Below are 18603 nucleotides of genomic sequence, written 5' to 3'. Positions count from 1 at the left end.
ATTCCTGGTTTTTTTTTGGGGGGGGTGGATCTCTTTCCAGGGGAGATCAGTGGATTCTCTTAATTTCTATTTTGCCCTCTGCTTCTAGGATAACTGGGCAATTTTCCTGTAGGATTTCTTTAAAAATGATGTCAAGCTCTTTTCCTGATCATGACTTTCAGGTATCCCAATAATTTTTAAATTATCTTTCCCAAATCTGTTTTCCAGATCAGTTGATTTTTCAATGAGATGTTTCACATTTTCTTCTAATTTTTCATTCTTTTGGTGTTGAAGTGTTGTGCCTTGACTTCTCTTAACGTCAACAGCTTCCTTTAGCTCCATTTTAGATCTGAAGAATTTGTTTTCCTGAGAGCTTTCTTATCTCTTTTTACATCGGGCCAATTCTGCTTTTTAAATCATTCTTCTCCTCAGTACTTTTTAAACTGTTTTATCCATTTGACTTATGCTAGTTTTTAACATTTTACTTCCTTCAGCATTTATTTTGATCTCCTTGACTAAGCTGCTGATTTCTTTTTCTTGTTTTTCCTGCATCTCTCATTTCTTTTCCCAATTTTTCTTCTATCTCCCTTACTTGATTTTCAAAATCATTTTTGAGCTCTGTCATAACCTGAGTCCAACTTCTATATTTCTCAGAGTTTTTAGATGCACAAGCTTGTACTTCCTCATCTTCAGATTGAGTATTTTGATCCTTCTTGAGATCATAGACCATGTATTTCTCATTGGTGTTCCACTTTTTTCTCTGTTTACTCATTTCCCCAGCCTGTGCTTGGTATGGGATGCTTCCTGAGCTTTTTAGTTTTATTAGGACACCCCCTCCACAAGGATCTCAGTGTGTGAAGCTCTGTCTTCCTTCCTGGTCTGTGAATGACCACAAGTGCATCCCTCTGCCACGGGTCTGAGGTGTGGGGGGGCCTACTGTTCTATGGGGGTCCTAGACTGTGATCAGGATCTGGGGTCAGAGCCCCGAGTCCTGTTCTAGGTACAGAGGACATACCCAGGAAGTCTCTCTCCACTCCCCTACACTTGGTAGGCTGAACACTCAAGGCTCAATTGCCTGGGAGCTCCTGCTTACTGGCTCTGCCTGCTTCTTTTTGCTGGATCTGACTGTTGCCACCACTGCTTCTGAGTGCCCTAGCAGAGGGCCCCCTGCTGATCTTCCAAGTTGTCCCCAGTGCTCCCTGGGGTGTAGGTCAGGAAACTGCTCCCACTGCCATGAGCTGCGGCTCCTAGGCACTCTGGGTCTGCCTCCAGTAGGCTGAAGTTCCTCCACTCTGGCAGGCTACTCCTCTAACCCTGTGGAGTGGAGCCTTTCCACTATTTTCCAGGTTACCTTGCTCTAGAGAATTGCCTCACTGGATCCCTCTGTGGGTTCTGCCTCTCAAAAATTTAGTTATAGTCATAATTTTATGATTTTTTTGAAATATTATGGCAAGAGCACCTAAGAGAGGCTCTTCTTTTGTCACCTTCTTGGCTCTGCCCCTGTTAAATTTTCTTTAATTTATTAACCCATTACTAAAATATTCTTGTAAGAGTAAACATAATACCCCCTCCCCCACAAAAAATATAAAACCTCATGAGAAATGAAGTGAAAGAAAAAGAAAAAAACATGTTTCAGTTTGTGTTCTGATACCATCAGCTCTGTCTCAGGTGGATCACTTTCTTTATCATAAGTCTATCATAGAAATTACTTCCATATTTTTCCACAGTTGCTGTTGCTGATTTTAATTCCCTCCATCCATTCCTCCCCACTACCATCTATTATATTTTATCTCTACTTTCAATCTGTCCTCTTCTAAAATGTGCTGTGGGGCAACCAAGTGGTGCAGTGGACAGACCACCAGCCCAAGCCTACATCCTACCCCAGAGACTCATCAACCCCCCAGCCCTGTGGTCCTGGACAGGTTACACAATCCCAGCACCTTGAAAAAATAAAATAGAAAATGTATAATATCTGACTATCCTCTCCCATGATCTACCCTCCCCTCTATCACCCATGTTACCCCTCCCCTATCCTCCTAGATTTCTATACCCTATTGAGTGTGTATGCTGTTTCCTCTCTAAGCTCTTTCCAAAGAGAATGAAGGCTCCCTCATTTCCCCCTCCCCTTCTCCTCTTCCATACCATTGCAAAAGATATTTCTTGATTCTTTTACATAAAAAAAATCTTAGCCTATTCTACCTTTCCTTTCTCTTATTCCCAGTATATTTTCCTTTCACTCATTGACTCCATTTTTTTACAATACATTATACTTTCAAATTTGGCTCTCTCTCCTGTGCCTCATCTATAAAAGCTCCTTCTACCCGCTCTATTAAATGAGAAGGTTTATATGAATATTTTCAGTATTATCTTTCCATGCAGGAATGCATGCACTTCAACATCATTAAGTCCCTCATAATTTACCCTTCTCTTCCATCCTCTCTATGCTTTATCTGAGTTCTGTACTTGAAGATCAAACTTTCTGTTCAGTTATTTCAGCAGTTACATTTGAAATTTCCCTGGTTCATTGAAAGGCCTTCTTTTCCCCTGGAAGAGGATGTTCACTTTTGCTGGGCTTTTGCCTTCCAAAATATTATATTTCAAGCCCTAGAGCCCTTAATGTAGATGCTGCTAATTCCTGTGTGATCCTGACAGCAGCTCCACTATATTTGAATTATGTCCTTCTGGCTGCTTGTAGTATTTTCTTTTTGACTATGAGAGTTCTGAAACTTGGGTATAAGATTCCTGGGAGGTTTTTAATCTCTTTCCAGGGGAGATCAGTGGATTCTCTCAGTTTCTCTTTTACCCTCTGCTTCTAGGATATCAGGGCAATTTTCCTGAAGAAATTCTTTAAAAATGAGGTCAAGGTTCTTTTCCTGATCATGACCTTCAGATAGCCCAATAATTTTTAATTCTCTCTTCTGGATCTGTTTTCCAGATCAGTTGTTTTTTTTCAATGAGATATTTCATATTTTCTTCTAGTTTTTCATTCTTTTGGTGTTGAATTATTGTGTCTTGGTTTCTTGTAAATCCATCAATCTCTCTGAGTTCTGTTCTTTGCCTGAAGAATTTGTTTTCCTCAGAGAGTTTTCTCGTCTCCTCTTCTATCTGGCCAATTCTGCTTTTTTAAAGTATTGTTCTCTTCATTGACTTTTTGAACTCTTTTATTTGTTTGCCCTAAACTGGTTTTTAATATGTTCTTTTCTTCAGCAATTGTTTGGATCTCCTTGACAAAGCTGCTGACTTCATTTTCATGTTTTCTATTTATGCATCTCTCTCATTTCTCCTCCCAATTTTTCTTCAACCTCCCTTACTTTATTTCCAAAATCGTTTTTGAGCTTTAGCATAGCCTGAGCCCAACTTCTATACTTCTTGGAGAATTTAGATGCAGAAGCTTGGACTTACTCATCTTCTGTGTGTGTTTTGGTCCTCCATGGAACTAAAGTAATTGTCTATGGTCAGGTTCCTTTTTTCCCCCTTTCTATTTACTTATTTCTCCAGCCTGTGTCTTGTTTTGGGGTACTTCCTCACCTTTTTAGTATTATTGGGACACCTCTGCAATGACCTCAGTATGTGAGGCTCTGACTGTTCTGGTCTGTGGATGATCACAAGCACACCCCTCTGCCCAGGAGTTGTGAGGAATGTCCCTGATCTATAGAGGCCCAGACTGCATCCAGGGTCTGAATATGGTCAAAGCTTCAGAGGCTTGTTCCAGGGACAGAGAACAGACTTCGACAGTCTCCTCTCACTCCCTTACCTTTGGAGGGCTGAGCACTCAGGGAACATCTGCTGGTTGGCTCTGTACTTCTGTTTCCTGGCATGTGAGCTACACTGAGGGCCACAGCTGTGTTAAGGAAGACCACCCTGACCTGGACTTCACCCTCACTCTGTCAGAGGTCTTCCTGCTGATGTTCCAAGTTGTGCTTGTTGCTCCCTGGAATGGCAGGTCAGCAAACTGCTCCTGCTGCCAGGAGCCGGGCCTCCCAGGGACCAAGGCACCAGCATACTGCTGCCCCCTCCAACCCTGTGGAACAGAGCCTTCCTACTATTTTCCAGGTTACCTTGGGCTGGAGAATTGCCTCACTGGATCTTTCTTTCTATGGGTTCTGTCTCTTGAAAATTTAATTAGAATCATAATTTTGAGGTTTTTGAAATATTTTGGAGAGAGCTCCTAAGCAAAGGGGGTTCTCCTACCACCATCTTCAGTGCAAAAATTTATAATCCAGAAGCTGACAAACCTATAAATCAGAGCTTGTTTTATTTTGATTTGTTAATGATTTAAATTTAAGAAAGAATGGAGAAAACAAAAATTATACTCAAAAGTATGTTGCATATACATTTTCCCCTAAGGGAGCTGACTATTAAACATTTACCAACATACCTCTAGCAGAAGAAGAGTATTTGGAAAGCCTTGGTATCTGGGGATATTAGTGCTTATGCTGTCTGGTTTGGAATGTTTTCCTTACCTTTCCTTGTTCAACAAGTTCTTTTGATGTTTTATTAGTTTAGTCATTTCAATTGTGTGTGATTCCTTTTTGACTCCATTTGGCATTTTCTTGGAAAAGATATTGAAGTGGCTTGCTATTTCCTTCTCCAGCTCATTTTATGGATGAGGAGATATGAGTCATATGGCTAATAAGTCTCTGAAACTGAATTTGAACTCAGAACTTGTCGACTCCAGACTTGGTGCCTTATCCACTGTACCACCTAGCTACCCACTTAGCCATCTTTTAAGCAAATCATAATACTACATCCTGTATGAATGATTAGCACTGATCTTCTCCCCTCTTGCTTTCTATAGTTATTTTACAATTCTCTAAATTTTTGATTATGTAATATTATTATTTTTTATAATGTGCTTATATCTTATCCTCTTCTAGATGGAAAACTTCAAAAGGCATGTCTTATTTCTGAATTTCACTCTTCATTAAAGATTAGAAGAGTAAGATAAATATAGCATTCTTTCTAGGATAGTAGGCCCTTTTCTTTGAGAGCAGAGTAGGGTGGGATGAAGAAGAAAACAATCCGATGATAAAAATCTCCATTTTTTATGCTCCATCTCATATCCTGAAACTGAAAATTCACAACTGGTGCTCCTAGGGAGTTTTATATCCCTCAGTATAAAATTTTCTACTTCAAAAAGAGCATAATTTTAAAATAGTCTTCCTAGCTTGAGCACTGCCTTCCTCAGTGACCTTGCTCACTTAACCTTTCACTTCTTCTTATAAAATTATGACTCCGTGATTTGTCATGTATAACTCATAGGGATGCTGTGGTTCATGATGCCATGGCAATGACTGTCATAAAACTACATATATGAGAAGAAGGAATAGAGCACAGAACATTAGCTTCAGAGCAACAAAAATTCAGTCTTTATGCCAATGCCCTTACTAATAAAACCCAGGGCAAGGCAAATAGCCTTTTATCTTTCAATAACTGTTCAAATAACTAGCCCATTTATCTTTGTATTACTACTAAGAAAGAAGCAAAATGAAAACTGCTCATTATACATATAGACAAAAATGAAAAGGACTTCTCTAAAGTCATAGCAAGATATAATTGCAAAACTAGGAACAAAATTTTGGTTTTTTGCTTTTCAATTTAGAACTCTGGGATTCATTCTTTTCATAGTTTTCTTCAATTGATTTATTTGTACACTACATTCTTAAGAGAATGGGTAGTATTTTGCTTCTCTTAGTTCAGCAAGATATCTGTGGGAGTTTGTAATGTATTCTATAGAGCCTACTTTGTCTTTGTATTAACTTAGACTACTTCTGAAGCAACCAAAAGAGAGAGAAAAAATGATAAAGCAGGACCTTTAGAGACAACAGGTCATGGTTAGAACTGTAGTGGTGGCAGTGTGGAGGGTGAGAATTTTAATTTTTAAATGTATAACTTATAGGAGATTATTTTGAGTATTTTATAATGCCACTTAATTCTTGATCTGAATACTAAGTAAAGGGATAAAAACTAAGTATTAGAGAGGACAGAATGAAGGAGTTAACATTCTATACCCTTTTGCCCTTTTATAGTCAAATAATGTGTTATTTCTCCTTTCACTCTTCAAACTTGTAATCTGGTTCCCAATCTTATTACTCAAATGAAGCTGTTCTCCCCAAAATTAATATTTTCTTTCAACTATCAAATTCAATGACCTTTTCTCAGTCTTCATCCTTCTTGACTTTGCTACAATATATTCTATTTTTCCTTATCTCCTAGATATTTTTTCAGTTTGAATTTTCATGACCTTGTTCTTTCTTTGCTCCTTCTGAGTCTCTTTTGTTGGATCATCATTTGTTTTATCACCTGTGGGTGTTCCCCCAGACTCATTTCCAATTATTCTTTTCATACTTTTCTTGGCATACTTTCTACCTCAGTGATTTCATCTAATACCATGAATTTAATCATTATTTCAGGGAAGTTGACTCTCAAAATTAACTTTCTAGCCCTACTCTCTTATACCATTCTTCTTCCCTTCTTTCCTTTTTTCCCCCCTGCCTTTTTAACCTTCCTCTCTTTTTTGTCCCCCCTCTCTTCCATTTTTCATCCCTCCTTCACTCTCTTCCCTTCCATTCTTCCCATCTTCTTTCCCCCCTCCCTCCCTTTCTTTCTTCCTCTCTCCTCTATCCTTTCCTACTTCATTCCCTTACTATCTTTTCTGAGGCAGCATGATATTGTAGAAAGAATGACAAATTTGCTGTCCAATGATCTGAGTTCTATTATCAATTCTATTACTTTCTACCTGTGTCTGTTTATTAAGTGACAAGTCACTTAAACTCTCTGGGATTCAGTTTCTTTATAAAATGGCTTCTAGAATCCCTTCTGATTCATATCTACATAGGTTTCTATTTCTTCTATTTAACGTTCTTTTTTAAAAAAATACTGCATAGATAATTGCAAAACGCTGTTTATGGGGATAGAAATAAGAAAAGAGAATACATTTTATTTGTTCTCTGAAAACTTATAATGTTGTAGAAGGGAAATAAGCCACATACATAAATAAAAATAGCAAAATTTGGATAGGAAAAATAAATAAAAAAGTAAAAATTGATATGGAATCCTGTTGCAAAGTGACATCCAAATGCTCATCACCAATTCATGCTTACTCCTCTTTTATGTTCTTCCTCCATCTTGTAGGGCATTTAGTCACTGGTAACCTGGCTCAGGCATAAATTCCAGTTATAAGATAAGTGGGAGCTTACCTAGGTGGTAATGCTGACCCAGCAGCTCCAAAGAATGCCAAGGCCATTAAGTCTTATTGCCTCAGGCATGAGAATAGTTTGAGTGACAGGTTTCACATATCACAAATGATGTGCAAAGATGATCTGTCACAGCAGGGACCAGTTGTGATGCGGAATTCCAAAAAGGAATAAAAGGCAAATGGATTGCTTTATCTATTGTTCATGTGATATACTACAACAATTGAAAATCAAATGAGACTTTGTAATGATTCTCTAGAATCCAGACCTTAGTACAATGATAGTTGCACAGCTTAAAAATTCATTCATAAGCATTAAAAAGGGATCATGGGAAGGTGGCAGGTGACAACCTTGACACAAGAAAGCTTTCTAGAAGGAAAACCTCCAGTCACACATTTTACATAATAAACTTAGAAGTAGATTTCTTTAAAAAGGTATTCACCTGTAATAGAAGAAGTATATTCTATGGGAAGGAAATAACTTGTCTTAGAAAAAATAAATGTCTCAAATATGAAAAATTCTTAAGTAGAAATTTTCATTATATTAAAAAAGAGCTGACAAAATGTTGCTAAATCTGAAATGGAAATCTGAGAGATTTTTGAGTCCTTAGTAAATAATTCAAAGGTATTTGCTATGTCTGAAAACCCTTCTGATTATTTCCACTTTTTGGAGAGAATCCATCCTTCTTGATGCTATTCAAATGCTATCTCCTTCATAAAGTCTTTAATCCCAAACTGTCAAAAATTTCAACTAACAACTATCATTGTGTGAATGCTCATTATAATATTTGAAGGTTATCTTCTATCTTACATCATTTTTTAAATGTACAATCCTAGTAGATTATAAACTTCTCTTGTGGTCAGAGATAGAATTTGATTTATTCATATATCCTCCCCATCTAACTTAGTGTTTTTAGCATCTAACTTATTGCTTTGTGCATACTAGGTATTTAATAACAGTTTGTTCTGTGATTCTGTGAATGTACATTTTGAAAAATGCTGAATTATGCTTACATATATTTTATCCTGCCTTTCTTGCACAGAATAAACTTATACTTCATTTCTAATAGAATGTAAAATTCATTAAGAATAGAGGCTGTTTTACTATTTTGTGTGCATTTGTTTCCATAGAGGATCATTTATAAACTCATTAGAACAATATCTTAAATGTCAAAATTAGAATATGAGGAAATCACAGTATCAGTTGTATTCAACAATTTCTGTGACTATGGAAAGGGTGAGTCTATTGTAGATGAGGAGATAGCAAAGAAAGTATCATTGTGAAGTCAGGACATGAATGGATCGTTGAGAAACAAGTAAAAAGAGAAAGGGTTATAAATTTATCCTTTCCACATTGTGTTTTTTCTCATGATGATTTTGATGTATCCCAGGTCAGCATAAGAAATTAAATGGAAAAATTTTTTTTTGGGGGGGGTGTTAAGGAAGCTGCAGAAAACACACAAAGACCAGCAGACAGCACAGAGCCTGTGACCAAATACTTAACTCAAATTTTACAATAAAGTACAAGTATTTTTTAATTTTTTTTTTATGGAACCCTAGTAGGACAGAAGTTCCTTGAGGACAAAAGCTATTTGTTTTTCTTTATATCTGTAGTACTAGAGGAGTGAGCACCATATATATGTATATATATATATACATATATATATATATATATATATTTTATCAACTACCATTCATCCTTTGTCCATTGTCTTAGTAAGATAAAGTAACACCTGAGATGTCAATGGCTAATAAAGAATGATTCAGTATACTACCCCTAGCATTATCATAGAATAATAACTAGATTTTCTTTTTTTAAATTAATTTTTATTAAAGATAGTATTTGAGTTTTACAATTTTCCCCCCAAACTTACTTCCCTCACCCTCCTGCCACAGAAAGCACTCTGTCAGTCTTTACTTTGTTTCCATGTTGTACCTTGATCCAAATTAGGTGTGATGAGAGAGAAACTATATCCTTAAAAAAGACAAGAAGTCTAAGAGGTAACAAGATCAGACAAAAAGATATGTTATTTTCTAAATTAAAGGGAATAGACCTTGAACTTTGTTCAAACTCCACAGCTCCTTATCTGGATACAGATGGCACTCTCCTTTGCAGACAGCCTGAAATTGTTCCCGATTGTTGCACTCATGGAATGAGCTAGTCCTTCAAGGTTGAACATCACTCCCATGTTGCTGTTAGGTTGTACAGTGCTTTTCTGGATCTGCTCATCTCACTCACCATCAGTTCATGCAAATCCCTCCAGGTTTCCTTGAAATCTCGTCCCTCCTGGTTTCAAATAGAACAATAGTGTTCCATGACATACATATACCACAGTTTGCTAAGCCATTCCTCAATTGAAGGACATTTACTGGATTTCCAATTCTTTGCCACCACAAACAGGGCTGCTATAAATATTTTTGTACAAGTAATGTTTTTACCCTTTTTCCGCATCTCTTGAGGGTATAGACCCAATAGTGGTATTTCTGGGTTAAAGGGTATGCACATTTTTGTTGCCCTTTGGGCATAGTTCCAAATAGCTCTCCAGAAGGGTTGGATGAGTTCACAGCTCCACCAACAGTGGAATAGTGTCCCAGATTTCCCACATCCCTTCCAACAATGATCATTATCCTTCCTGGTCATACTGGCCAATCTGAGAGGTGTGAGGTGGTAGCTCAGAGAAGCTTTAATTTGCATTTCTCTAATAATCAATGATTTAGAGAATTTTTTTCATATGGTTATGGATTGCTGTGATCTCCTCATCTGTAAATTGCCTTTGCATATCCTTTGACCATTTGTCAATTGGGGAATGGCTTTTTGTTTTAAAAATATGACTCAATTCTCTGTATATTATAGAAACGAGTCCTTTGTCAGAATCATTAGTTGTAAAGATTGTTTCCCAATTTATTACATTTCTTTTGATCTTGGTTACATTGGTTTTGTCTGTGCAAAAGCTCTTTAATTTAATGTAATCAAAATCATCTAATTGGTTTTTGGTGATGTTCTCCAACTCTTCCTTAGTCATAAATTGCTTCCCTTTCCATAGATCTGACAGGTAAACTAGTCCTTGATCTTTTAATTTGCTTATGGTATTGTTTTTATGTCTAAGTCCTGTAACCATTTGGATCTTATCTTGGTAAAGGAGGTGAGGTGTTGGTCTAATCTAAGTTTCTTCCATACTAATTTCCAATTATCCCAGCAATTTTTATCAAAGAGGGAGTTTTTATCCCAATAGCTGGACTCTTTGGGTTTATCAAACAGCAGATAACTATAATCATCTCCTGCTTTTATACCTAGTGTATTCCACTGGTCCACCACTCTATTTCTTAGCCAATGCCAAACATTTTTGATGACTGATGCTTTATAATATAATTTTAGATCAGGTAGGGCTAAGCCACCTTCTTTTGTACTTTTTTTCATTAAGCTCCTGGCAATTCTTGACTTTTTATTTCTCCATATGAATTTACTTACAATTTTTTCTAACTCATTAAAGTAATCTTTTGGAATTTTGATTGGTAGGGCACTAAACAGATAATTTAGTTTTGGTAGAATTGTCATTTTTATTATATTAGCTCTACTTATCTATGAGCAGTTAATATTTGCCCTGTTATTTAAATCTGATTTAATTTGTGTGAGAAGTGTTTTTAGAATTGTTTTCAAAAAGATTCGGAATCTGTCTTGGCAAATAGACTCCCAAGTATTTTATGTTGTCTCAGGTTACTTTGAATGGGATTTCTCTTTCTAGCTCTTCCTGCTGTATCTTGCTAGACATATATAGAAAAGTTCAGGATTTATGAGGGTTTATTTTATAACTTGCAACTATGCTAAAAATGCCAATTGTTTCTAGTAGTTTTTTAGATGATTTCTTGGGATTCTCTAGGTAGACCATCATGTCATCTGCAAGGAGTGAGAGTTTTGTCTCTTCCTTCCCAATTCTAATTCCTTCAATTTCTTTTTCTTCTCTAATTGCTGATGCTAACATTTCTAATACAATATTGAATAGCAGTAGTGATAATGGGCACCCTTGTTTCACCCCTGATTTTATTGGGAATGCCTCTAGCCTCTCCCCATTGAATAGAATGCCTGTTGATGGTTTCGGATAGATACTGCTAATTATTTTAAGGAACAGTCCATTTATTGCTACACTCTCTAGAGTTCTTAATAGGAATGGATGCTGTATTTTGTCAAAAGCTTTTTCAGCATCTATTGATATGATCATATGATTTCTGATAGGTTTGTTGTTGATATAATTGAGTATACTAACAGTTTCCTGCATTCCTGGAATAAATCCTACTTGATCATAATGTATTATCCTAGTGATGACTTGTTGTAATCATTTTGCTAAGATTTTATTTCGGATTTTTGCATCTATATTCATCAGGGAAATAGGTCTATAATTTTCTTTCTCTGTTTTAACTCTTCTGGGTTTAGGTGACAGCACCATATTGGTTTCATAGAAAGAGTTAGGCAGAGTTCCATCTTTCCCTATTTTTCCAAAGAGTTTATATAGAATTGGAACCAATTGTTCCTTAGGTACAAGTATTTTATTTTATTTTATTTTATTTTATTTTATTTTTTTGACACACAGACCAAAATAGTTTAATAATTGCTTTCAGAAAAAAAGAACATATTTTGACAATGTAATACTAACATTGACATATTTGTTTGGTTTTGTTGCCTTTCAAGACTGACTTCATTTAAGTTTTTTTCTCAGACTTTTTGCCCCTAATAGACAGAATTAAGGTTTTAGAGGGTAATAGTAGGAAATATTTATAAAGAATATTTCAAGTTTTCCTCACAATATATCCTCAAGATAGGCAATTATTTTATTAATGTCTCCATTTTATAGATGAAGAAGCTTGAGGCTGAGTGGGTAGGTGAATTACCCAAGCTTATGATGACTAATAAGCATCTGTAATTTGAATCCAGTTCTTCTGAGGCCATTTCTCCTTTGTCCAAATACAGGATATAGGGCCTTAAAGGCCAAAGAACTGCAAAATATAGGTGGTTTCCTATGGATACAGTATTTCTAGCTGAAAGAATCCTCAAAATCATCTCATACAGTCCTTTTATTTAATGATCCTTGAACCCTTTGGGAATTTAATAGTCCCAAGGGTTCAAGTTAACTTTAAGTAGTAAATTTTTTTTAAACAAATTACGGATTGTATAAATTACCCTGGGGATTTATAGCACATTTTTTTGAATTTATTTTTTATTCTCATTTTGTACAATTTTTTTTACATCAATAAAATATATTTGTTTACAAGTAAACAAAATACCCCTCCCCCCATGAATATAGATAGACTTGCTTGGGCGAAAAAGTAAAGGGGAGAGAAAAAAATTAAAATTAAAAAAAATAATAGTAATAGTAAATAATAGTAAAATAATAGTAAATAATAGTAATAATTGTAGGTATGACCAGGTGGCGCAATGGATGAAGCACCAGCCCTGGAGCCATGAGCACCCCAGTCCATATCCAGCCTCGTAAACCCAATAATCACCCAGTCATGTGACATGCAAGCCATCCGATCCCCACTGCCCTGCAAAAACCAAAAGGAAGGAAAAAAAGACCCCAAAATAAAATAAAATAGTAATAATAGTAGGGGTGGCTGGGTGGCAGACAGAGCATTGGCCCTTGAGCCAGGAGCACCTTGGTCCGGATCTGGCCTCAGACACCCAAAGATCATTCTGCTATGTGGCTCCAGGCAGGCCACCCAGCCCCACTTGCCCTGCACCCTCCCCCAAATAATAATAATAAAAAATGTGCTTCAGTCTTTGTTCCAACACCATCAACTCTGTCATGAGTGGATCACATTCTTTATGATAAGTCCATCACAAAAGTTACTTCCATATTTTTCCAACGTTGCCATTGCTGATCGCAACTCCCTCCTTTCTTATTTCTCCACTACCGTGTACTATATTTTCTCTCTCCTTTCATTCTGACTCTGCTGCAGGGTCGCTGAGTGGCACAGCAGACAGATCCCTGGTCCTGGGGCCACGAAGCCCTGAGCCCCCATACCACCCCTTAGGCCCAGAATCCACCTGGCCCTATGTTCCTGGGCATGCCATCCAATCCCAGCCCCTTGCAAGAAGTAAAAAAAGAAAATGTGTTATATCTGAACATTTTCCCCACCATGGTCCATCCTCTCCTCCTTTATTCACATCCCCACCCCTTCCCCCTGCTCCCCCCTCCTTCTTACTCCAGATTTCTATACCCCATTGAGTATATTTGCTGTTTCCTCTCCTAGCCATCTCTGATGAGAGCAAAGGTTCCCTCATTCCCCCTTGCCTCCCCCCTTCCATATCATTGCAATAGCTCATTGTAATAAAAAAAAATCTTATGTGAAATATCTTGGACTATCCCCCCTCTCCTTTTTCTTTCTCCCTTTCCATTTCCCTTTTTTTTCCTATTGATTCTTTGAGGCTGCTTCAATTATTCTTTCAGGGACATGGGAGTAGGGGTGGAAGGTGAGGTAGAGCTATCCCGAGCCCCTAATTATGAAGGGTTGAATGCATAAATCTGAAGCATACACTATATATGCTCAACCCCTCTTAATCAGGTGAGGCTCAGATCTGCCTCACCTGCCACCCTTTCACCACGCATTCCTGCTTTGTCAGTCTTCTTTTATCTCTCTAACTTATTTAATGATTTCATTCCTTTGCAAGATATGGCTATGCTTATCACTTCTATATAGTTCATCCCCAAGGGATCCTGTCCTGATTTCTTCACTGAGATAATTCCACTTCGATATCTCATTAGCAACTCAAATTCAGTATATTCAAAACTGAACTGAACTTAATTTCTCTGACCAATCAAAATCTATGCAAACTTATACTACCATGCTTCTAGAAATTCATACTTGAAACACTAGAATCGTCTTTGACTCATCTTTCTCACCCCTCATATCTAATCAGTTCTTAGCCCCATTGATTTTATTTCAACAAATTTCCCTCATTAGTCCCTTCCTCTGTCCTCTAGCACTCCCAGTCATGCCTAGAGTACATTTCCTACATAAATCTGCCTTTCACAATTGTTTTCTCTTAAGACTACAGGTTTCACCTTCTTCATTAAGTCTTATGTAAGATGCCTCTCCACCCTCTGACACTGTTGATCACTCTCTTCTCCTTAATATTCTTTTCTCTCTCTGTTTTTGTGATCTTCTCTCCTGATTCTCCTCCTACCTGTCTGATTGCCACTTCTCAGTCTCTTCTGCTGGATCTTCATCAAGTTCAAGCCTGATAATTAGGTGTGCCACCTAGGGTTCTGCCCTGGGCCATTTTCTCTCTCCATTTTACTATTTTACTTGGTAATTTCATTAGTTCCCATGGATTAAATTATTATTTCTAAAGTGATGATTTTCAGATCAGTTTATCTAATCTGGATTTCTCTGTTGACCTCAATCTCCTATCTCCAATTGTCTATTGAACATTTGAGCTAGATATCCTGTATATCTCTTAAACTCACTATGACTCCTCCAACTAAACTGATTATCTCCCCTACTCCTACCCCTGCTCTCTTTCTAAATCCCATATTATGCTTATGAGTATTGCCATCTTCTAGTCATCCAGGTTGAGAATCTAGTTCTCATTCTCTCTAACAACTTGTTCCCAGGAATCATTTATCAGTTTCTACCTTTATCATATCTTTTGAATATGCCCCTTTCTCTTTTTTATACTGCCACTGCCCCAGTACAGGTCCTTATCAACTCATGTGTGGATTATTATAATAACATGCTGGTTAAACTTCCCATCAACAAGTCTCTCCTCACACAAGTATATATTCTCCACATAACTGACAAAATGATCTTTATAGCACAGGTCTGAATATTGGACAGCTAGGTGCCATATTAGATAGAAAATCTGTTCTGTTGTCAGGAAAACTCATCTTCCTCAGTTCAAACTTGGTTTCAGACATTAACTAGATGTTTGACTCTGGGCAAGTTACTTAACCCTGCTTGCGTCAGTTTTCTCATCTATAAAATGAACTGGAAAAAGAAAGGACAAATAAATCCAGTGTTACGGCCAAGAAAACCCCAAATGGGGTGATGAAAAGTGAGACATTGCTTAAATGACTAAATAACAACAAAGAGATATTCCCTCTCATTGCTCCTTCCCCCATAGTAGGATAACATGCAATCTGATATAGGTTTTACATGTACAATTATCTTATTTTTTTATTTTTATTTTTGGTTTTTTGCAAGGAAATGGGATTAAGGGACTTGCCCAAAGATAAACAGCTAGGTAATTATTGTACAATTGTCTTAAACAGATTTTCAAATTAGTCATGTTGTGAAAGAAAAATCAGAGAAAAAGGGGAAAAATAACAAGAAGAAAAAAAAAAGCAAAAAAAAATTTGAAAAGGTGAAAATAGTATGCTTTTTACATTAAAAACTGCAAAAGAATGATTTTGACTATATTATATTAAAAAGTTTTTGCTCAATTAAATCAATGCTGCTGAAAGCAGAAAGCTGGGAAACAATCCTCACAATTAGGGATTCTTTTTTGAAATTTATTTTTATTAAAGATATTATTTGAGTTTTACATTTTCCCCCCACTCTTGCTTCCCCCCCCACCCCAGAAAGCACTCTGTAAGTCTTTATTTTGTTTCCATGTTGTACCTTGTTCCAAATTGGGTGTGATGAGAGAGAAACCATATCCTTAAAAAAGACAAGAAGTCTAAGAGGTAACAAGATCAGACAATAAGCTATCTGTTTTTTTTCTAAATTAAAGAGAATAGTTCTTGTACTTTGTTCAAACTCCACATCTCCTTATCTGGATACAGATGGTACTCTCCTTTGCAGACAGCCTGAAATTGTTCCCAATTGTTGCACTCATGGAATGAGCTAGTCCTTCAAGGTTGAACATCACTCCCATGTTGCTGTTAGGGTGTACAGTGTTATTCTGGTTCTGCTCATCTCACTCAGCATCAGTTCATGAAAATCCCTCCAGGTTTCCCTGAAATCTCATCCTTCCTGGTTTCTAATAGAAGAATAGTGTTCCATGACATACTATACCACAGTTTGCTAAACCATTCCTCAATTGAAGGACATTTACTGGATTTCCAATTCTTTGCCACCACAAACAGGGCTGCTATAAATATTTTTGTACAAGTAATGTTTTTACCCTTTTTCCACATCTCTTGAGGGTATAGACCCAATAGTGGTATTTCTGGGTCAAAGGGTATGCACATTTTTGTTGCTCTTTGGGCATAGTTCCAAATAGCTCTCCAGAAGGGTTGGATGAGTTCACAGCTCCACCAACAGTGGAATAGTGTCCCAGATTTCCCACATCCCTTCCAACAATGATCATTATCCTTCCTGGTCATACTGGCCAATCTGAGAGGTGTGAGGTGGTACCTCAGAGAAACTTTAATTTTCATTTCTCTAACAATTAATGATTTAGAACATTTTTTCATATGGCTATGGATTACTTTGATCTCCTCATCTGTAAATTGCCTTTGCATATCCTTTGACCATTTGTCAATTGCGGAATGGCTTTTTGTTTTAAAAATATGTCTCAGTTCTCTGTACATTTTAGAAATGAGTCCTTTGTCAGAATCATTAGTTGTAAAAATTTTTTCCCAATTTACTACATTTCTTTTGATCTTGGTCACATTGGTTTTATCTGTGCAAAAGCTTTTTAATTTATTGTAATCTAAATCATCTAATTGGTTTTTGGTGATATTCTCCAACTCTTCCTTAGTCATAAACTGTTCCCCTTTCAATAGATCTGACAGGCAGACTAATCCTTGATCTTCTAATTTGCTTATAGTATTTTTTTATGTCTATGTCCTGTAACCATTTGGATCTTATCTTGGTAAAGGGTGTGAGGTGTTAGTCTAATCTAAGTTTCTTCCATCCTAACTTCCAATTTTCCCAGGAATTTTTATCAAAGAGGGAGTTTTTATCCCAATGGCCAGACTCTGGGTTTATCAAACAGCAGATTGCTATAATCATCTCCTGCTTTTACACCTAGTCTATTCCACTGGTCCACCACTCCATTTCTTAGCCAATACCAAACAGTTTTCATGACTGATGCTTTATAATATAATTTTAGATTGGGTAGTGCTAAACCACCTTAGTTTGCATTTTTTTTTCATTAAGCTTCTGGCAATTCTTGACTTTTTATTTCTCCATATGAATTTACTTACAATTTTTTCTAACTCATTAAAGTAATTTTTTGGAATTTTGATTGGTAGGGCACTGAACAGATAGTTTAGTTTTGGTAGAATTGTCATTTTTATTATATTAGCTCTACCTATCTATGAGGAGTTGATATTTGCCCAGTTATTTAAATCTAATTTAATTTTTGTGAGAAGTGTTTTATAATTGTTTTCAAAAAGATTCTGAGTCTGTCTTGGCAAATAGACTCCCAAATATTTTATATTGTCTGAGGTTACTTTGAATGGGATTTCTCTTTCTAGCTCTTCCTGCTGTTTCTTGCTAGACATATATAGAAAAGTTGAGGATTTATGAGGGTTTATTTTATAACCTGCAACTTTGCTAAAACTGCTAATTGTTTCCAGTAGTTTTTTGGATGATTTCTTGGGATTCTCTAGGTAGAGCATCATGTCATCAGCAAAGAGTGAGAGTTTTGTCTCTTCCTTCCCAATTGTAATTAATTCAATTTCTTTTTCTTCTTTAATTGCTGAAGCTAACATTTCTAATACAATATTGAATAGTAGTGGTGATAATGGGCACCCTTGTTTCACCCCTGATCTTATTGGGAATGCCTCTAGCCTCTCCCCATTGAGTATAATGCTTGTCGATGGTTTCAGATAGATACTGCTAATTATTTTAAGGAACAATCCATTTATTCCTACACTCTCTAGTATTTTTAATAGGAATGGATGCTGTATTTTGTGAAAAGCTTTTTCAGCATCTATTGATATGATCATATGATTTCTGATAGGTTTGTTGTTGATATGATTAAGTATACTAACAGTTTTCCTAATATTGAACCAACCCTGCATTCCTGGAATAAATCCTACTTGATCATAATGTATTATCCTAGTGATGACTTGTTGTAATCATTTTGCTAAGATTTTATTTAGGATTTTTGCATTTATATTCATCAGGGAAATAGGTCTATAATTTTCTTTCTCTGTTTTAACTCTTCCTGGTTTAGGTAACAGTACCATATTGGTTTCATAGAAAGAGTTAGGCAGAGTTCCATCTTTCCCTATTTTTCCAAAGAGTTTATATAGGATTGGGACAAATTGTTCCTTAAATGTTTGGTAGAATTCACTTGTGAATCCATCAGGTCCTGGAGATTTTTTTTTTTAGGGAGTTCAGTAATGGCTTGTTGAATTTCTTTTTCTGATATAGGGTTGTTTAGGTATTTAATCTCTTCTTCATTTAACCTGGGCAACTTATATTTTTGTAAATATTCATCCATTTCCCTTAGATTATCATATTTATTGGCATAGAGT

Source organism: Macrotis lagotis, chromosome 5, assembly GCF_037893015.1.
Source record: "Macrotis lagotis isolate mMagLag1 chromosome 5, bilby.v1.9.chrom.fasta, whole genome shotgun sequence".
Classification (NCBI taxonomy): domain Eukaryota; kingdom Metazoa; phylum Chordata; class Mammalia; order Peramelemorphia; family Peramelidae; genus Macrotis; species Macrotis lagotis.
This window is presented reverse-complemented; position numbering follows the sequence as displayed.